Source organism: Haematobia irritans, chromosome 1 (assembly GCF_050003625.1).
Source record: "Haematobia irritans isolate KBUSLIRL chromosome 1, ASM5000362v1, whole genome shotgun sequence".
In the NCBI taxonomy this organism is placed as follows: domain Eukaryota; kingdom Metazoa; phylum Arthropoda; class Insecta; order Diptera; family Muscidae; genus Haematobia; species Haematobia irritans.
This window is the reverse complement of record NC_134397.1, coordinates 4,890,051-4,913,649: the sequence shown is the minus strand read 5'-3', so window position 1 is coordinate 4,913,649 and position 23,599 is coordinate 4,890,051. Positions and strand designations below refer to the sequence as shown.

General features: G+C 35.5%; 1 long non-coding RNA gene across 1 annotated transcript; it reads right to left on the bottom strand.

Annotated features, from left to right (window-relative positions):
- Positions 1 to 11,718: 11,718 nt before the first annotated feature.
- LOC142220091 (uncharacterized) lies at positions 11,719 to 18,771 on the bottom strand. Its single transcript, XR_012717836.1, has 2 exons — positions 18,066 to 18,771; positions 11,719 to 12,087 (listed from the first exon to the last, which is right to left on the bottom strand). It is a non-coding gene; the product is annotated as an uncharacterized LOC142220091 (long non-coding RNA).
- Between the last annotated feature and the right edge of the window lie 4,828 nt (positions 18,772 to 23,599).

Genomic DNA, 23,599 nt, shown 5'->3' with positions numbered 1-23,599 from the left:
AATTTTCATTCGGGGGATAAGCATCGGAGATTTGTGTGTGTTGGTGTGTGTGTGGTATGTAATTTGAATGCACTATACAGCAACATTGCCTGACGAACAAGCTAGCTGGCTGGATGGATAAAGGGACGGACAGATGAATGCTATTTTTATCCAAACAACATTATAGTAAATGCATGTTAACATATGCGTATCACAAGGGGGGAGCCCTACGTATTTACATAAAACCAAAAATATATGCGTTTTATTTGGCCCCGCATTCACCCAGTGCCGGGAGCATATTTATGCATATCCAAAATGAGTTTAGCACGCGCTTGGGGTTTTTGGTTAGTATTTTTGCTTTGCATTTGTGTGGGATACTTGTTTTCGTTTGGCTTATTCAAATATAAATACAAATGTAGCAAAAATAATTTTCATAGATTTACGCATAGACCATGGAGGTCACCCTATATTTGGTAGAATACAAAAACAAATTAAAAAGGAAAATATGTGAAGGAAAGTCAACGTATATTTGAATATTACTCAAGGGGGTTCATCCCTAATTTACTTTAGTAAATTAAATATTTAAATGTTTTAGATTTTGAAAATAGAATTACAGTGCACTCGCGGTAACGTGAACACCGCCTAACCTGAACACCGCATAACGTGAATACGCTTTTTCTTACACTAACTACTCCGTAACGCTGAAAAACATGAAATTTTACATTAAAGGCAGATTCACAATGCCAAATACAATTTTAAATACACCTACGAAATGTTTTAGTGATCTAGTTTGGCTTTTTTCGTGAATTTTAATTATTAATTTAAATTAATTTATAGTTTCATGTCGCCTGATATTTTTTGAATCTATTTTTTATACCCTCCACCATAGGATGGGGGGGTATATTAACTTCTCATTCCGATTGTAACACATCGAAGTATTGCTCTAAGACCCCATAAAGTATATATATTTTGGGTCGTGGTGAAATTCTAAGTCGATCTGAGCATGTACGTCCGTCCGTCTGTTGAAATCACGCTAACTTCCGAACGAAACAAGCTATCGACTTGAAACTTGGCACAAGTAGTTGTTATTGATGTAGGTCGGATGGTATTGCAAATGGGACATATCGGTCCACATTTACGTATAGCCGCCATATAAACGTACCCCCCAATTTGGCTTGCGAGGCCTATAAGAGAAGCAAATTTCATCCGAAAAATCCAAATCCAATCCACAAATTGGTCCACATCGGTCCATAATTATATATAGCCCCCATATAAACCGACCCCCCGATTTGGCTTGCGAGGCCTCTAAGAGAAGCAAATTTCATCCGATCCGGCTGAAATTTGGTACATGGTGTAAGTATATGGTCTCTAACAACCATGCAGAAATTAGTCCACATCGGTCCATAATTATATATAGCCCCCATATAATCCGATCCCCCGATTTGGCTTGCGAGGCCTCTAAGAGAAGCAAATTTCATCCGATCCGGCTGAAATTTGGTAAATGGTGTTAGTATATGGTCTGTAACAACCATGCAAAAATTGGTCCACATCGGTACATAATTATATATAGCCCCCATATAAACCGATCACCAGATTTGACCTCCGGAGCCTCTTAGAAGACCAAAATTCATCTGATTCAGTTGAAATTTGGTACGTGGTGTTAATATATGGCCTCAAACTCCCATGCAAAAATTGGTCGATATTGGTCCATATTTATATATAGCCCCCATATTAAACGATCCCCAGATTTGACCTCCAGAGCCCCTTGGAAGAGCAAAATTCATCCGATGCGGTTGAAATTTGGTACGTGATGTTAGTATATGGTATCCAACAACCATGCAGGAATTGGTTCCTATCAGTCCATAATTATATATAGCTCCCATATAAACCGATCCCAAGATTTGACCTCCGGTGCCTTTTGGAGAAGCAAAATTCATCCGATCTGCTTGAAATTTGGTACGTGGTGGAAGTATATGATATTTAACAACCATGCCAAAAGTCGTCCATATCAGTCCATAATCATACATAGCCTCTTATAAGCCGATCCCGAGATTTGGAGCTCTTGGAGGAGCAAATTTCATCCGAGTGAGTTAAAATTTGGTACATTGTGCTAGTATATGGTCGTTAACAACCATGCCTAACTAGGTCCATATCGGCCTATAGTTATATATGGCCCTCAGATAAATCGATCCCCAATCACACAAAAATTGGTCCATATCAAGTTCATAATTGTATATAGCCCCCATATAAGCGACCCCCATATTTCAATTCTGGCTCTCTACGTACCGTGCAAAAAGTCCATATCGATTCGTAATTATTTGTAGACTTAACTATACATAACTTTTTTGCCTAATATATACCACGTATGGACTAACTCACAATTTAGAAAACGATGTTAAGAAGTTTTAAGATACCACAACCCAATTAATTCGATCGTGGATGACAGTCTTTCGTAGAAGTTTCTACGCAATCCATGGTGGAGGGTACATAAGATTCGGCCTGGCCGAATATACTTGTTTTTTTTTTTTAATTTTTTTTCATGAAATTAAATTAAGTTTTTTATATTACTAATAACACCGATATATCGGTCTCAGATCCAATAAAATGTATATACTTTTGGTCGTGGGGAAATTCTGAATCGATCTATGTCTGTCTGTCTGTCAGTGCATATCACGCTAATCAAACGAAAAAAGCTATCGGCTTGAAACTTGGCACCAGCAGTTTTTTTCATAATAACAGGGTGGCTTATATCACTGTGACGCAATTTTAAACTTTTTGGCTCCAAACAAAAAATCACTTATCCCAGCCGAGAGAAGACAAAAGTAATTTCTGGATTTTGCCAGATTGCTTGTCGTTCGTTTTTTATGAGCCTCTATAATTTTGCCGCCAAATTAGATTTTGAGCATATTTTGTTTAAATTTTCGCATGGCCATAGCTAGAAATATGCTGTAACTTTTTTTGCAGTGTTCAGCAAAGTTGTAGCTCTTGACTCGTCCAACAAAAATGCTGAATATATGCGCAAAATCCCAAAAATGTCGAAAAATTACCGCTTTTTCACCGATTTTTTTTCATTTCTTGATTACAGCTGTTGAACTATTGAACATTTTACTAAACAATAAAGGGAGGAAAAGTAGACTATAAAATTAATTAATAATTGAGAAAAACTTTCTAATAGATACCAACTTCTCGCTTCTATTGATTTTGCACCACTTCCGGAACAAAAAAAAAAACTCTTTCACTACTTTTTAGCGACACTTTATTTACTGGGTAGTACAAATTATGACCTTCAAACGACCACGGGCAACACGAAAGTGGCTCTGTGGTAGTTTGGTATTTTCCCAGCGAAGCGTCGTATTAAGGTAACCGTATTTTTTTGCCAACTTTATTCTCCAAAAATCCACAGTCCAAAGGATTGAAATGCGAAGATTTTGTTGGCTTTTGTGCGGTCGAAATGAGGTCTTTCAGAATGCGATGGTTCTGAGTCTTGCTGGAATGTCCATGGTGTGTGGCTGAAAAGTTTGTCTACCCAGAGCTTCAATATTGTCTTTAGGACATTTACCATATAATATTCGGCATTTATTTTGACCCAATGGTCAATGAATACTGCAGCACCGATTGATAAGAATGAAGTTCAACACTTCAACATAATGAACTGAATAACGGACGAATAGTGACACTATTCGTAACCTAACCTAATGGTGGCGCTTGAGTTCTGATGGCCAATAGAAGGTGTACATTTTGAGCTGATTTCTTAAGCCAGTAAACTCGATGAACTCTTCTACATTTATTTAATGGCTTTAGTCCAAGCTTAGTTTGCAATATGTGTTGCATCCTTTCTCGCGACATCTTGAAGCAAGTTTCCTTACATTGTGGCAAGGATTTCGATCAAATCTGGCCTTAACTTTTCGAATCCTTTCCGGTGTATTTCTGGGATTTTCCGTCCACTTTTTGGATGTGCTGCTCTACTACCAGTATAACTATAATGAGCAGTTATACATGAAAAAAAAACTATTTGTTCACATGTAAATGCAGAAGGGCTCCAACAATAGCCAAAAATAAAGCAATACTACTATCAAGCTTGAATTTCATAATGAATAACTTTATTTCTGAATGCAATAGATCAAAATGCTTTAGTATGCTTGTAAATAATAAAGTGAATTGTCACTGGAATAAATGTATGTACCCTACAGGAAAGTGGTGCAAATTTCCACAGACGGACATATCACAGGACCGGTGTCAATGCTTCAGTCTATCGCTTCTACCAAACTGTCTCAGGACGTGTTATTTTGGAATAAGTCCAACTTCAATTCTTCTTTGTATATTAACCCCGTCAATGACAAGCCAATATTAAAATTTACGGTCCCTGCAATATGTTTGGAACTAGAATTGGGACTGGTCCATTAACACCAGGAACTAGCCCTGTACCGCTATAGATCCGCAAGGTATAGATCTCCAATAAATGTTACCTCCAGATTTGATTTCGTAAGCCTCCTGGAAGAGCAGGTTTCATTCGATCCTTTTGCAATTTGGGTATTGGTATATGTCTTCTAACAACCATGCAGAAATTGGTCTACATCGGCCCATTATATGATTTAGAATCTGGTGTCCCTATGAACCCATTTATTGATATTGATCCTTATATTTCATCCATTCCTTAAAATTACGATTGTGAAGAGTATCCCAAATTTCGTCTATAGCTTCACCAATGCTCAATGTAATAAACCGCAAATCTACGTGCCCTACAATGCATGTTGGATATTATTTTTGGTAAATTGCGATGTTTAGCTGATTGCTAAGTGTCAGATGTTAAAGGGATGCCATTGCACTCCATCCACATTCAGTGAAGCAAAAAATGTACTTGGTGTTGGTTGGGGGAATATTCATTGCCAACAGACGGTTATGTGAGAGATTCCAAATATGAGGGGTTCGTTAGATTTTGCATGTTTTTTTTCTACATAAATTCAAATTTATTGACTTTAAATTCTCTACATTTAATATGGAAACAGGGTCATTCACCTATGTAGTCATAGACTGGCATTTACAAAGAGGGGATATTTTGAGCAACAGTGTATAAAGTTGCGACCCCCAAATCAAGTTTGTTTCTCAAGTATACAAAAAAAAAAATCAATGAATTTACCGGGTAAACTCTCTGGCATGTGTGAAAGAAGAAATTTATGAAAATGTCAGAAAATAAATTTGTTTTCAGCTAGATTTTCGAAACGAAACAAAAAAAAAACAAACAAATCATTGTTGGTATGTCTGTGTGATTTTGGACAAGTGGCTTCAATTGAGAAAAAAAAATTGCCAAACTTCAATCCTTTTCATTTGGAAAAGGGTGAGAAAGAAACTTTTTGACATTCAGCGGTTAAAAGTTCAAAGTTAAGTGAAGTTTGAAGAAAAACTCATTGCCAAAACAACTAAAAAAGAATTCAGGGCAGACTGTGAGAACCCCTAAACCAAATTCATTGATTTAGTGACCCATAGCATTTTAGGGAAGTATGATTTTATATGAATTTAAATATTCTTTTGAAAATTAATTTTAAAGAAAGGCAACTTCTCGTATGGTGCTACACCTTCATCAATCACATATACTTCATATAGTCATTGAGTAGCAAGTGGAAGAGCAAACTTAATATTCAACGCCCTAGCCTAGTTGAGGCATAACAATAAGGCCGGTCAAATAAAGCTATAATATTGAATTTTAAATAATCTTCGCATTTAGGTTGTTTTGTTTGAGCTATAAACGGAAGCTGACAGAATCGGCAATTGTTCTTTCGGCCTCCTGTAACTATGCCTTAACTCTGTTCTTACCAACATACAAAACTTTGCCGCAAACTCAATTTAACATTTAACCCTAGCCCGTGAATAAATAGCATTTGCCTTTTGAGTCTCTTTTTGAAAAATTGTTGCCTTCGGTTGGGTATTTATTTTTCATGTTCTTCAATGTTCAATGAATTTCTCAATTTATCTGCTCATTGTGTGGAAGTTTTGTGAAAATTGTATTTCATCAAACTCCAACCCACCTACAAAAAAAAACCTCAAACAAAAACATCACCGCATATAACAAATGCAGAACGTTTCGTTTTAACATTGGCCATATTTCGGAATATATAAATATCGAAAAACTATAGCTCCTGGCGTAATCTAAAAAAAAAAAAAACAAACAACAACAAAAACAAATAGGATACACCCCCTTGTAAAGTGTAGGAAGGCATCAACAGTAGCATCACAACCAAGGAAATTTGGTACAATTGCAATTGCAAACATCACCGTACACAATACCGGAATGCATGCAACAAATCATTGTAATCAAAATACCAAACCCCTGCCCCCCACTCCTCCCTCCTTGCAATACCCATGAAAACATCACGAATATCAAGAAACCAATCGAATGTTGATCCATTGAAATTCACATTTGCATGTGTGTTACAAAACAAAAAAAAACCTTCTGCATGCTTAAAATATGGATGGCTCCTTACTATCCTTTAACCGGAGAGCATATATCAATGAAAAGTGAAATATCGGGAAGACAATCCTTCATTTCCTACTACCATATATGACAATTGTAAAGCATGAGGAGAATTATCTGTACACGATAGGGGTGGATAAAGAAGTTCAAATAAATACAAAGTACTAAAATACAAAAGAATCCATAGCCATAGAATGGTGGAATTCGTCATTAGGGTTTTATATAGCGAACAAAATGGGGCTGATATAGCCAGTTCTAGACTGAATATGGCTATAAGCGCAATAGATATCTGTTACGAATTTATGATACCGTGGTTCAACTTCATATACTGTACTGATTTGGTCAAGGCCTTTTAGATGGTTCTTACTGACATGGAGAATATGTTAGAGTAAGGTCCTAAAATTATGGTTAGCTCTTCATTTTGTGTTTTTAACTTTTCCTCATCTCAAACCATGTATGAATTTTACTGCTTGTAGCAGATTATTTTTCATATAAAACTGGAGGTTTTCGTTTTCCTAACCTGTCGACATATTCCCTGTTGAGTTTTATTTTCGATGGAAATCATTTTGATGTGTTCAGTGGAAAAAACACATCATCGGAAATGCCATTGAGTGTTCTAGTTGTGTTTCACTAAAACAATAGTGAGCATATTTTTTTAACCCCAAATCTAACTACTGCACAGTGGTTAATATTTCAAATATACACTCAAAAAACAATACAAATATTTGGACTTTCCCTTAAAAATTTCGGTATGGATTTCGAGTTAAATATGCGACATCTGTAAAATACGAGTAGGTCCTTATCCGGCTTTAAATTTTTGCTCTATAAAATTATAATTAGAATACAGATATCATTTATAGTATTTTAATACCAAATGCACTGAAAAAAAAAAAGAATACTCGGTTCCAAAGATTTTGTCTTTACTTTAAAAAATTTGGTATTGATTCCGAGCCAAAGAAGCGGAGGATACTTTTAAGACACAATTCTCTTTTAAATTTAGGTTTTGTGTACTTGCTTCTAGGAAGCAAATTTTAATTTTTCGCTTTCTCAGCTTTTTTCCTTCATATGCTATCAAAGACCTTTAAAAACGAGTTAACGGCAACTTTATTTTCCAAATTAGGACTCGACTTCCAGTAGAAATTATGCTATGTTTCAAGTAAAAAACTTCTTTAAAATAAAGTTTTGAAAAACATGTCCTATATTTGAACGATTTTTTGCTTTGTAGTCAAGATGCAAAAAGACAACAAATTTAAAGACAATTTCATTAATTTTAAAGAATTTTTCTGAATTATTAAAGTCAAGTTGACCTTAGCATATAAATTTTTTCTTTCAAGTTAAGATACCCATTTTTAAGTCAAATCACTTAATTATAAGGACAATACGACCTCATTGAAAAGTTTATCGACTTTTGGACAAGGAAAATAACTTTATTTTAGAGAAATGCGTCTTCTATGCTAAGCAAAATTTGTATTCGTATTTTAAAGACATGAAATATTTGACCTCACGACAATATTTTTTTCAGTGTGGTGAACATCCGTCCTATGACAAGCACATGTTAAATTAATCGATTCTTCGGCAATTTTGCACCATTTTGGGATCCAAAAAGACCATGTTCGCCATATTGTTGCCGAAGTTTTGTTTTTTGTTGGGTATTTCAAAGTACAAAATGTCTTTTTAATATTAAAAAAAAACTCTAAACAATATATACAAAAATCCTCAAAATAAGCCAATATTTGAATATGCTTTTTAACTTAAATCTAAAGATTAAATATATCAGCTAATTTTAAAATTATTTCTTTAAATCAAAACTGTTTTTCTTTACTTTAAGGAAATTATTCAATAGTTCAAAGGCATACGACTTTAATGAACACACAAAAAAATATCACGAAATTTTTTCCAATTAAAATTTTAATTGAATTCTAAAAAAAATTTCAATTAAAAATTCAATTGGTTTAACATTTTTTAATTGTAACAAGTATATACGGCCAGGCCGAAGCTTATGTACCCTCCACCATAAATTGCGTAGAAACTTCTACTGCGTGTTTTTTAGAGACCACATTCTAACACCATGTTCCAAATTTCAACCGGATCGGATGAATTTGAGGCTCCGGAGGACAAATCTGGGGATCGATTTATATGGGGGCTATATATAATTATGGACCGATATGGACCAATTCTTGCATGGTTGTTACAGACCATATACTAACACCACGTACCAAATTTCAACCGGATCGGATGAATTTTGCTCCTCTAAGAGGCTCCAGAGGTCAAATCTGGGGATCGGCTTATATGGGGGCTCTATATAATTATGGACCGATATAGACCAATTTTGGCATGGTTGTTAGAGACAATATACTAACACCACGTACCAAATTTCAATCGGATCGGATGACCTTTGCTCTTCTAAGAGGCTCCGGAGGTCAAATCTGGGGATCGGTTTATATGGGGGCTATATATATAATTATGGGCCGATGTGGACCAATTTTTGCATGGTCATTAGAGAACATATACCAACACTAAATACCAAATTTCAGCCGGATCGGAGTCTCTTAGAGGCTCCGCAAGCCAAATCGGGGGATCGGTTTATATGGGGGCCATATATAATTATAACCCGATGTGGACCAATTTTTGCATGGTTATTAGAGACCATATACTAACACCATGAACCAAATTTCAGCCGGATCGGATAAAATTTGGTTCTCTACGAGGCTCCGCAAGCCAAATCGGGGGATCAGTTTATATGGGGCTATATGTAATTATGGACCGATATGAACCAATTTCTGCATGGTTGTTAGAGACCATATACTAACACCATGTACCAACTTTCAGCCGGATCGGATGAAATTTGCTTCTCTTAGAGCAATCGCATGCCAAATTTGGGGGTCCGTGTATATGGGGGCTATACGTAAAAGTGGGTCGATATGGACCAATTTTTGTATGGTTGTTAGAGACCTTATACTAACACCATGTACCAAATTTCAGCCGGATCGGATGAATTTTGCTTCTCTTAGAGCAATCGCAAGCCAAATTTGGGGGTCCGTTTATATGGAGGCTATACGTAGAAGTGGGTCGTTATGGACCAATTTTTGCATGGTTGTTAGAGACCATATACTAACACAATGTACCAAATTTCAGTCGGATCGGATGAAATTTGCTTCTCTTAGAGCAATCGCAAGCCAAATTTGGGGGTCCGTTTATATGGGGGCTATACGTAAAAGTGAACCGATATGGCCCATTTGCAATACCATCCGACCTACATCAATAACAACTACTTGTGCCAAGTTTCAACTCGATAGCTTGTTTCGTTCGGAAGTTAGCGTGATTTCAGCAGACGGACGGACGGACGGACATGCTCAGATCGACTCAGAATTTCACCATGACCCAGAATATATATACTTTATGGGGTCTTAGAGCAATATTTCGATGTGTTACAAACGGAATGACAAATTTCGTGATTAAAGGCAAAAAAAAAATTTGTGAAAGGTCGCAAATTTCCAAAATTCGTCTGCTAATTTTAAATAGACAAATGTTTGAAGAAAAGATAATAAACTTTCTTTTAATTAATATTTCATAATACAGTGAAACCTCGTTCGCCTAAATTGTCTCAACCTTTAAGAGGCGTCCATGTATGAGAGATTAATTTAATGTGTTAATATATCAAACGTCCCTAGACAACTTTCCATTTCTGGCATTTGGAATCAGTGTTGACAGTATTTTTCAGGCTCTTGTCATATTTTCGTCCCCAAAAATTCCCAATTTAAAATTCCTCACAAAAATCTCCAATACATTTTTGACCATTTTTTTTTAAGTAAAGCAAACGGCTCTGCTGTAGAAAATCTGTAATAATAATTCAGCAAGCTGCAATAAGATCAAGATTTCGAGCACCAAGAGACTGGTGATCGTCTTCGAAATTCTGGAGATATGAAAATGGGAGTTCGGAGTTCCTTGTATTTATGAATGAATATAGAAAAAATTTTTGAGAAAATTGTCTATATAGAAAAAAATGTTTGAACAGCAACATTTGAATAAAAAAGTAATGAACAAGTATAAACAGCCGTAAGTTCGGCAAGGCCGAATCTTATGTACCCTCCACCATGGATTGCGTAGAAACTTCTACGAAAGACTGTCATCCACAATCGAATTACTTGGGTTGTGGTATCTTAAATCGTGTTCTAAATTGTGAGTTAGTCCATACGTGGAATACATTAGACAAAAAAGTATGTGTAGGTAAGTCTACAAATAATTACGAATCGATATGGACTTTTGCACGGTACGTAGGGAGCCGGAATTGAAATATGGGGGTCGCTTATATGGGGGCTATATACAATTATGAACTTGATATGGACCAATTTTTGTGTGATTGGGGATCGATTTATCTGAGGGCCATATATAACTATAGGCCGATATGGACCTAGTTAGGCATGGTTGTTAACGACCATATACTAGCACAATGTACCAAATTTCAACTCACTCGGATGAAATTTGCTCCTCCAAGAGCTCCAAATCTCGGGATCGGCTTATAAGAGGCTATGTATGATTATGGACTGATATGGACGACTTTTGGCATGGTTGTTAAATATCATATACTTCCACCACGTACAAAATTTCAACCATATCGGATGAATTTTGCTTCTCCAAAAGGCACCGGAGGTCAAATCTGGGGATCGGTTTATATGGGTGCTATATATAATTATGGACTGATATGAACCAATTCCTGCATGTTTGTTGGATACCATATAGTAACATCACGTAGCAAATTTCAACCGAATCGGATGAATTTTGCTCTTCCAAGGGGCTACGGAGGTCAAATCTGGGGATCGGTTTATATGGGGGCTATATATAATTATGGACCGATTTCGACCAATTTTTGCATGGGAGTTTGAGGCCATATATTAACACCACGTACCAAATTTCAACTGAATCAGATGAATTTTGGTCTTCCAAGAGGCTCCGGATGTCAAATCTGGAGATCGGTTTATATGGGGGCTATATATAATTATAGACCGATGTGGACCAATTTTTGCATGGTTGTTAGAGACCATATACTAACACCATATACCAAATTTCAACCGGATCGGATGAAATTTGCTTCTCTTAGAGGCCTCGCGAGCCAAATCGGGGGATCGGTTTATATGGGGGCTATATATAATTATAGACCGATGTGGACCTGTTTACTCGTGGGTCGTGGACTTGGAGTAAAATTATTAATTTGTTGATTTGGTGAATCCGTGAGATTTACCCCAATAAATAAAAAAAAAACAAGAGACCAATTCGTTGATGTCAAGGGCCGTAGACCAACTTGCTTTTATTGAAGGTTGAAGCGCAATTAACTACCAAAATTCCGCCTAAAGCGGTTATAGATATCGTATCGAGTTTAATGGCTTAATTACAAATAAGTGAAAAGGATAACAATATTGTTTCAATGCAATTCAAAAAATACAAGTAATCAAATGTCAAAATAGATAATAAGCAAGGGGGGTACTCATCATAGGTTGAACCGTGAGTTCAACATTTTCCCGGGCCAAATTGGTAGGACGTCTAATCAACTTCCGTTAAATGGGCCATGTAGATGGTGTCGTCTCATTGTGGAATGGCAAGGTATTCCGACTTGGCTGGAATATATCTCGGCTTCGGTAGCGCTGCAAATAAGAGAAAAGAAAGAAAAAAAGAAAGAGGTACGACAGCCAACTAGAAATTATAGGAAATACGATCAACTGCTTCATATTAATAGTTTCTTCTTCTTTCAACGCGGTTATTGCGAAGTTGGTAAGACACAAAGTTTTACAATCGGGCGTACGATGACCCCATTTTGTGTCCGGATTTCGGCGACTCGGACATTGTTATCTTGACCTTTAATAACTTTGGATACCCGACCGACGCACCATTCTGTTGGTGGCAGAGAGTCGTCTTTGATTACAACAAAGTCATTTTCATTTATATTGCTGCAAGTAGTTTTCCATTTATAACGGCGCTGGAGTTCTGTAACGTACTCGGACTTCCAGCGTCGGCTGAAGATGTGCTGAATGTGTTTCAATCGCTGCCAGCGGCTAATGTAAGGTAAGTTCTCTGGTTCTAAATTAGATTGGGTCTCAGGAGGAGCAACAATAGGACCACCTCGGAGGAAGTGTCCAGGGGTCAGCGGTAGTAGTTCCGACGGGTTTTGAGACATTGGCGATAGGGGTCTTGAGTTAAGAATAGATTCAATTCTGACCAATAGTGTACTGAATTCTTCGAATGTGAAAGACAAATTCTTAGTAATCTTTTTCATATGAGACTTCATGCTCTTGACCGCTGCCTCCCAAAGACCTCCCATGTGGGGGGCATACGGTGGTATGAAAGTCCACGAAAAGCCATGGAGACCGTACTTTTGAGTCAAACTCTGTTCAGCCGTTTTGAGGAATTCGTTATGCTCTTTCAATAACTTGTGACTAGCTCCCACAAAATTGCGACCGTTGTCTGAAAACATAGTCCTTGGAAGTCCCCGACGTCCTGTAAAACGAGTGAAGGCCGCCAAGAATCCCTCTGCGGACAAGTCCGAGCACACTTCAAGATGCACCGCTTTAGTTGAGAAACAGACAAATACTGCTGCGTAGCTTTTAATGAGTTTTGCGTTTCTCAACCTAGAAGTTTTAACATTGAAAGGCCCAGCAAAATCCACGCCAGCGTATGTAAATGGTAAGGAAAATTTCACACGTTCCGGTGGAAGCGCAGCCATGATTTGGGTCTGAAACTGTCGTTTGTATCGTGTGCACGTAATGCAGCTCCGTATACATTTACGAATTAGGTTTTTAAGTCTTGGTATATAAAAACATTGGCGTATGGCGCGTAACATTAGATTGAATTCGGCGTGGAGCATGATTTGATGAGTATATCGTATCAGTAATTGTGCGAAATGTGATTTATCAGCGATAATGATTGGATGCCTTTCTTCATAGCTAAGACCTGCATTCTCTAGGCGTCCTCCTACACGTAGCAAACCAAATTTGTCCAGGAATGGAGCAAGTGTCAAAATATTGCTTTTATTGCTGATAGGAGACTTGTGGCTAAGACATTGGTACTCTCGCCAAAAATACTGCTTCTGAGAAAGTATGCTTAATCTCCTGTTTGTCAACACAATGTCATTGGCAGCAATGGAATGAGTTCCAACTGAATTTACACTTGATTGTTTTCGACATCGATCTATAAATCGGTAAACATAACACATGACTCGTAGAGCTCGATTGAAAGAAGAAAATCTGGAAATTATATCTTCTGTAATAATTACATGATAATTGGAACACTTTTTCATTTCTAAATCGGTTGGAGCGAAGGTGCGTGGTTGTGGCCATTTGTCTTGGGGATGTTGAAGCCAGGAAGGTCCATTCCACCAAAGATTATTCTGAACCAGATCATCTGGAGTACTTCCACGTGTACCTAAATCGGCTGGATTCTCTTCTGTTTTTATATGTCTCCAACATGTGGATTCAAAAAGTCCTAAAATTTCACAAATACGATTGGCAACGAACGTTTTAAGGGTCTGAGGTTCCTTTTGTAGCCAACTTAGGACAATAGAGGAATCTGTCCATAGATATACCTCATGTTCACAATTCATAGTGTCGACTACTATTTTTACAAGATGAGCTAGCAACACTGCTCCGCATAATTCCAATTTCGGGATGGTTAAACGTTTGATAGGAGCAACGCGTGTTTTTCCGACAAGGAGGTGGCTTGATATTTTACCTGAGTTGTTGATTCGAAGATATACAACACCACAATAAGCTTTCTCCGACGCGTCGCAGAAGCCGTGTATTTGAATCTGTTGACCTGGGACATATTCTACCCAACGCTGAATTTTAATGGTATGGATCTGTGGCAAGTTCTCGCAAAAAGATTTCCACTTGACCAGCAAATGTGGAGGAACTCCATCGTCCCAATTTACATGTTCAGCCCATAACTGTTGCATTAAAAATTTCGCTAAAATGACAATGGGTCCCAACCATCCTAAAGGGTCAAAAAGTCGAGCAATAATTGAAAGGATTTGCCGTTTGGTTGCAACTGATGCTGTGGGAATGGGTCCAACCCTATAGTAAAAACTGTCCGAAAGTGCATCCCAGCGTATTCCTAATGTTTTGGCTTTGCTGGAGTCATCAAAGTTCAAGAATTCCTCATCCAAAAGATCCTCCCGGGGTATATTTTCTAGCAAAGGTTTCGTATTAGCAGTGATTTTTTTCAGAGGGAAGGCTGCTGTGGCAAGTGTCGATATCAATTCACTTTGCTTTGACTTCGCCTCGACTAACGTGTGTCCTCCCGATAACACATCGTCTACATAAATTTCCTTCTGTAAGATTGAGGATGCTGATGGGAAAACTTGTTTACAATCAAGGCTCAATTGCTTTAGGGTTCGTATGGCCAGGAAGGGTGCACAGTTTAACCCAAAAGTTACTGTTTTGAGTTCAAAGGATTTTATGGAATCTTTGGGATCAGCACGAAATACTATACGCTGATAGGGTCGGTCATCAGGATGAACAAGTATCTGGCGATACATTTTCTGTATGTCACCTGTGAACACGTATCTATAATAACGCCAGTTTAAAATTACTTGAACAATATCTGCCTGTAAAGTTGGTCCTGAGTAGAGTGCATCATTTAGAGAATATCCGCTTTTCGTCTTTTTGGAACCATTAAATACTACCCGCACTTTTGTTGTCTTGCTCTCAGGTTTCATTACGGCGTGGTGGGGCAAAAAGAATGAAAATTGTTTGTCCGAAGAACTATCGACATGATTGACTTGACCCATGTGATCTAATTGCAAATATTCACGTAGAACATCCTCGTATTCCTTTTTTAGCAATGGATTTTTGCTCAGCATGGTCTCCATACGCCTATATTGAGCCACGGCCATATTTTGGGACTGTCCAAGAAATATCGTGTCAGGAAATTCCCGACGAAAAGGCAACCGAACAACATAACGCCCATCTGATTGACGGTAGGTAGTATTTTTGTAAAAATCTTCGCAATAATTATCGTCATCAGTAATTATCATGGTCTTGTTGACTTCCTCTATTTCCCAAAAGCGTCTAAGCTGTTCATTGAGTGAATTTTCGTTCGTGTCATATACTCTTGTTGAAAATGTATGGACCTCATTTGTTGGAAGGGGCCCCGATAGATACCAACCAAATTTGGATTCCCTAGCTTCTAGACCATTGGCAATATTCATTAATACGCCCTTCATATTGATTGATGGCAAGTAATCACTACCTATGATCATATCTATAGGGGCGGGTTTAAAAAAGTTTGGGTCCGCTAGGTTTAATTTCTTGATGTCATGGAGATTCTCGATTCTCACTTTCCTGGACGGCAAAAAATGAGACAGTTTCGATACCACGATGGCAGTAATTTTTATTGAGTAATTCGAAGCACGTGATTTAAGGTTGACGACACATCGTCCTGTGGAGTTCCCTACCACTGTTCCACCCAAACCTGAGATTTGTGACATGTGTGTGTCAATGGGGATTGCAAGTCTCTGCTGAATCCTTTTCGAAATAAAACTCCTTTCCGACCCGCTATCGAGGAGTGCACGAATCGCAAATAATTCACCAGCGTGCTTAATATTTATCAGAGCCGTAGGCAAAACAGTTGTGCCCTCATGGCGCACGAAATGAGCCTGAACTAAATCAACTGACGATTCTAAATTAGGATCGTCTTCAGTAGGAGGGACATTATTCGACGACGAAAATTGAGATGAAGATGGTCTTTGGGTTACTCGATTGGAATTAGAAGTACTTCGATCGTGGTATGATGTTAGATGCAACAAGGTGTGATGCTTTTTATTACATTCTTTACAAAATTTAGTACTCGTGCAGGTTGGTTTCAAATGCCTTGACGACAAACAATTAGAACAAATTTTATTCGAGTATACAAATTTCAAACGGTCATTTACTGGTAATGCTTTGAAATCTTCGCAATTTCGTAGGGAATGATTTCTGTTACATTTTCTACAATTATGAGGATTGTTATTTCCATCGCCGCGAGTCTGGTGAAATGATTGGGTCTTATGATGATGATTCTGATTATCTCTTGAGTTAGATTTCCTATAGTCGGTCAGAGTCTCTAAAATCTCAATTCTTTTTGAGAGAAAAGCATTCATCTGTTGCCAGGATGGAAGCTGCTTGTGATCAGAAAGGGAGTCTTCCCACGCCCTTAAAGTTTCCTCGGGAAGCTTGGTGGAACAATGGTGAATCAAAATAGGATCCCAATTTTCGGTATTGAGTTTGTAGGACTTGAATATGGACAGGCTATCATTTATTCCCTGTTGGATAGTTCGTATAGATTTGGTAGTTTCTGATTGAGCAGCTTGAATGCCAAAAAGGATTTTCATCTGCTGATGAACGAGAATACGAGGGTTTTCGTAGCGGTTTTTGAGAGAATCCCAAGCTAATTGGAAATTGTCGTCAACTAAATCAAATTTACTGACAATTTGATAAGCTTCTCCCCTAGTTTTTCCTCTCAAATGGAAGAGTTTTTGAGCAGGTGACAAGTCTGGGTGGGTTCCAAAGACAGCCCAAAAAATATCTCGGAATGCCGGCCATTTCGAGTATCCTCCCTCAAACGGAGGTGTGTCGCAGGGAGGTAGTTTTAACGAAGAATTTTGTTGACTAATAGTATTGTTTAGAATTGTTTCGTCAGCCCTTGCTGGCTGTTTTTGCGAAATCATTTCAGCTATTTTACATTTACATGATAGGTATTCTTTGTATGCCTCTTTGTATCTCATAGTAGCCATTTTCACGATATCGGCATTTTCTGCTGTTTCTTCACCTGTCATGATACTTTCATAGGTTTCTGACAATTTAGTCCATCTCTTTTCTAATTCGTTTTCCTCGATTTTCAATGACAAAATTTTTGCATTTTCCGCAGGTTTGAATTCTTTGCAAAATGATACCAACAGGTCGTTAATAAACAAAAATTTTCTACGTTCAGCCATATTGTATCTCAATTTTTTTTTTATTATCAACGATTCGATTCGAGTGAGCAGTTGTTTGAGCGAAATTATCAAAGTTTATATACGAAAAAGTTGATATTTTATATGATTTGAATAATGAAATCTTAGATATATTGTTTTATATTTTAAAAACGTTTATAGCAATCCCGGCGGGTAAACATAACAAATCCTCGATATGGCAACCCTATTTTGGGAATGCTGTGGTCAATGAGAAATTTGGTCAGCTGATCGTTCTCAAGCTCTCGAATATCGTTGCGATAGTGGAGGTCAGCTGATCTTGTTATGGTCTCTTCTGAAACTTTTTTCTTTTGTTATGAAGACAACTAATGCTTTTTATTTCCATAAAAAAAAAGCACCAATCTATTCCGTTCTGCGTTTTCTTTTATGACTTAGATCAGATATTTTAAGTTAATAAAATATGAGTAAGCCAATTATTCGAAGAAAATATTGAAACGCATTAATTTTTCGATTTATGTTGTCAAAATTTTGAGCGATTTTCTTCTCCAAAAAAATAAAGAGAAACCACATTAAATAACCGAAATGTCTCCAAATGTTTATCTTTTAATGTTTTGTTTTTTTTTTTTCAATTTTATTTTCTTCAATTTCTGGTTATTTATATAAACAAAATGAAAGACTCACCCTTTTCTTGTTTTCTTCTTGAGTGACGTTGAAAGCTTTTTGATAATGTTTTTGAAAATGTTTCTATTTCACTCTAAATTACTTGTTTTTTGTTTTTATTTCAATTTTTCACTATGACTATTGTTCGAAAATCCAGTGTTGCTTTCCTATTCAATATTTATTTTTATAATTTCTCACTTTATTTAATGTCTGTCCACTTACACTTCACTCTTTTGTTTTTGTTGTGACATTTGAGACACTGATCAATATAGAGTATGTTCACTGCATGACAGCTGTTAACTACAACTTGTCATATGCTCCTCACCAGCTGTATTTGGCATCACTGTTCGATTTGTCGTACAAAAACTTTGTTTATATGTTATTCCAATGCAAATTTTCCATAAAAATTTTACTTAATTTCAGTGGCACATTTGTATTTTATTATGGAAAACACAATAATGAACTTTTATGGTTTATTTAAATTAAAATATTCATTTTAACGTTCACTTTGGGTTTTTATTCTTTCTCTTATTTTCTCACTTGTAAATATAACTGTTATTGTTTGTTGGTATTTTTATGTGGTTGTCACTTTTCTTTTATATACTTTTTTTCTCTATTTTTTTTTGTATTTTTATGCACTTTTTAAGATATTATATATTCTATGCCACTTTTGATATAACTTTTCTTCTTTTTTTTTTTACACTCACACACTAACAATTTTATTTTATATGTATTTGAATTAATGTAATGTATGAGTATATGATTTAGTTTTTGTTGTTTTTTTTCTCAAAGGTTTTTTTTTTCGATCCCGGTCGCGATTTCACCGCCAATTATATTGTTGTTTGTAATTTTTTTGTATTTTGATCGTAATCACTATAATCACCAACATGCTACCGAACCTACCTCCTTTTATTCTCTTACTTTTCACTTTTTCTCTCAAAAAACCTCGTACTCTGCTGTCACTCGATGATACTGGCAATAATAATAGATGTCACCTGATGAGTTTAGAGATGCCCAATTGACGCTTTTAGGCCGAATCAAATTAAATTGACTTTTATTTAGTATCGTTGTTGTATTGCGATTGAAGTTCAGAATGAACGTTCCGTATTTGCAAACTTTCTACTGGATTTCTTTCCTATCCTAGTCTCTGCTAGGATTTTTCGAAGGACCAATGTTTACTCGTGGGTCGTGGACTTGGAGTAAAATTATTAATTTGTTGATTTGGTGAATCCGTGAGATTTACCCCAATAAATAAAAAAAAACAAGAGACCAATTCGTTGATGTCAAGGGCCGTAGACCAACTTGCTTTTATTGAAGGTTGAAGCGCAATTAACTACCAAAATTCCGCCTAAAGCGGTTATAGATATCGTATCGAGTTTAATGGCTTAATTACAAATAAGTGAAAAGGATAACAATATTGTTTCAATGCAATTCAAAAAATACAAGTAATCAAATGTCAAAATAGATAATAAGCAAGGGGGGTACTCATCATAGGTTGAACCGTGAGTTCAACAGGACCAATTTTTGCATGGTTGTTAGAGACCATATACTTATACCATATGCCAAATTTCAACCGGATCGGATGAAATTTGCTTCTCTTAGAGGCTCCGGAGGTCAAATCTGGTGATCGGTTTATATGGGGGCTATATATAATTATGGACCGATGAGGACCAATTTTTGCATGGTCATTAGAGACCATATACTAACACCATATACCAAACTTCGGCCGGATCGGATGAAATTTGCTTCTCTTAGGGGCCTCGCGAGCCAAATCGGGGGATCGGTTTATATGGGGGCTATATATAATTATGGACCGATGTGGACCAATTTTTGCATGGTTGTTAGAGACCATATACTAACATCATGTACCTAATTTCAGCCGGATCGGATGAAATTTGCTTCTCTTATAGGCATCGCGAGCCAAATCGGGGGATCGGTTTATATGGGGCCTATATATAATTATGGACCGATGTGGACCAATTTTTGCATGGTTGTTAGATACCATATACTAACATCATGTACCAAATTTCAGCCGGATCGGATGAAATTTGCTTCTCTTAGAGGCCTCGCAAGCCAAATTTGGGGGTCCGTTTATATGGGGGCTATACGTAAAAGTGGACCGATATGGCCCATTTGCAATACCATCCGACCTACATCAATAACAACTACTTGTGCCAAGTTTCAAGTCGATAGCTTGTTTCGTTCGGAAGTTAGCGTGATTTCAACAGACGGACGGACGGACGGACGGACGGACATGCTCAGATCGACTCAGAATTTCACCACGACCCAGAGTATATATACTTTATGGGGTCTTAGAGCAATATTTCGATGTGTTACAAACGGAATGACAAAGTTAATATACCCCCCATCCTATGGTGGAGGGTATAAAAACATCAACACCAGCATTTTTCATTAGTCCATGACCTCAAGCCAAACGAATAATCCCAAAATAGCAAAATGTTCTTCTATATAGAAATACAATTTTTATATTTTCTATATAGAAATACAATTTTGACAAATTTTCTACATAGAAATAAAATTTTGACAAAATTTTCTATATAGCAATAAAACAAAATTTTCTATATAGAAATAAAGTTTTGACAAAATTTTCTATAGAAATAAAATATTAAAAAGATTTTCTATAGAAATAAAATATTGACAAAATTTTCTATAGAAATAAAGTTTTAACAAAACTTTCTATAGAAATAAAATTTTGACAAAACTTTCTATAGAAATAAAATGTTGGCAAAATAGTCTATAGATATAGAATTTTGGCAAAATTTCCTTTAGAAATAACATTTTGTCAATAAAAAAAAATCTCCACAAAAATCCCCAAATTTATGGAAATTCCCCACCAAATCCCCAAGTCCCCATCTCAAAAATGTCGTCCCCATTTACGAAAAAATATATCCAATTTGGGGAAAAATCCCCAATACTGGCAACACTGTTTGGGATAGTGGCAACCCGATATTTCAGGCTCACTTATACTAATCAGTCCATTGTGAAACAACCTGATTCTATGTTAAGCTCTATTACAAGGGACTTCCTTTTTATAGCCGAGTCCGAACGGCGTTCCACAATTCAGCGAAACCACATAGGGAAGCTTTGAAACACTCAGAAATGTCACCAGCATTACAGAGACGTGCATGCTAACCATTGCACCACGTTGCCTTCCTAAATCTAAGCTCTATACTATTTTATTTAGGATACGGATCTCATTTATCGATGTCTTAATTATCTTTTTGAAATAAATGAACAAACCTATTTACACTCAAAAAAAAAGTTTACTTGGATCCAATAATTTTGAACTTCCCTTAAAGTTGTTGGCAATAACATGGAGCCCAAAATATGCCTCCTTTAAAATAAGGACATATTTTAGGGAGCTATCCAGCTTTAAATCTAGGTTCTATAGATGAAAGTCAGTTTAAAAAAGTAAATTAAAAATTATAACAGATACTTCATAATAAGTCTTATCCTATTTTTGAATATATATTTTTTTTAATCCAAAAATTCAATATCTATAGGCTAATGCTTCAAATCTAGACATTCTTCTTTACCACAAGGAAAATTGGCCTTACTCCATAAACATAAACCATTACCATTCCAAGATACGTGTTCTAAGTATTGAACCAGAACCAAGTATTGAATCGGACAGTACTCGTTGATGAAAGACAAGATTATCTCTCCGATAGACATGGTGTCACAATGTTGAAGAAAATATAACCGCTTATACAAAAATCCGATTTTCTAAATCTAAAAATTCTTTGCTACCATCATCACGATTAACCACTGTGCTTCCCCTACTTCTTAGTTGTTGACTATGATGATTTCCCATTCAACAAAAGCATTCCATTTTATTTGTCTCAACTCTAGTGAAATGCCAAGGAAATTTGCATAGATTTCAAGGATGTGCACTCAATTCCAGATACCAAACCCTACCGCATATGTACACAAATGATTTACGCTCCTCGTCCAGGTTAAGTGGGAGAAACTTTATCTTTTGTTTAGTGGCTTAAATGATGAAAAAGTCTCACAACCATTCACAGGCTGAATGATGGATGAAAACTATCACGAAGTTTATGTTGTTTTCGTTATAGTTAAAACAATGTCAAAAGTAGAACGTTATTATTGCAAATATTAAAGTTTTACCATGGGTAGGAATATAACTACCGAAAAATTTTAGGAATAGTTTTTATTGGCTGTAATGGATCATAAGATTACAATAAAAATAGGTACTAATTATTTTGTATATTTATTTTAAAATTTATTTTTAAATGTAATAATAGCCCAGCAAAAAAATTTGGAAGTTCTTCTAAAGGCACAACTTTAAAAGCACTTCCAAAAATGATCTTTATTTTAGCTGTACGGGAAGTTTATTTGGGTCAATTTTTTTTTATAATTTTAATGGGATTTTTAAAATTTTCAAATAGGTAAAAACAAATTAAGAATTAACAAAATGATACAAATTATTTAAATTTTTCCGAAAAAAATGTAGCAAGTTTTCTTGAATGGATTCAAGAAAAAATAAAATTTTGACAAAATTTTCTATGGAAATAAAATTTTGACAAAACTTTCTATAGAAATAAAATTTTGACAAAACTTTCTATGGAAATAACATTTTGACAAAAGTTTCCATAGAAATAAAATGTTGACAAAATTTTCCATAGATATAAAATTTTGACAATATTTTCTATGGAAATAAAATGTTGACAAAATTTTCTATAGAAATAAAATTTTGACAAAATTTTCTAGGGATATAAAATTTTGACAAAATTTTCTATAGAAATAAAATGTTGACAAAATTTGCCATAGAAATAAAATTTTGACAACATTTTCTATAGAAATAAAATGTTGACAAAATTTTCTATAGAAATAAAATTTTGACAAAATTTTCTATAGAAATAAAATTTTGCAAAATAAGATGTTTTTGTTTGGTGGACAAATGATAATAAAAATTGTCATTTGTCCATCCTGTAATCGGCTGAGAATACCTTGGTTATAAAACAAAAAATAAAAACTATAGAAAAAATTTTTGAAAAATTTTTCTATAGAAATAAAATTTTGATAAAATTTTCTATAGAGATAAAATTTTGACAAAATTTTCTATAGATATAAAATTTTGACAGAATTTTCCAAAGAAATAAAATGTTGTCAAAAATTTCTATAGAAATAAAATTTTGACAAAATTTTCCATAGAAATAAAATTTTGACAAAATTTTCTATAGAAATAAAATTTTGACAAAATTTTCAATAGGTATAACATTTTGACAAAATTTTATATAAAAATAAAATTTTGACAAAATTTTCTATAGAAATAAAATTTTGACACAATTTTCTATAGAAATAAAATCTTGACAAAATTTTCTATAGATATAAAATTTTGACAAAATTTTCTTTAGAAATAAAATTTTGACAAAATTTTCTATAAATATAAAATGTTGACAAAATTATCTATAGATATAAAATTTTAACAAAATTTTCTATGGAAATAAAATTTTGACAAAATTTTCTATAGATATAAAATTTTGATAAAATTGTCTATAGAAATAAAATTT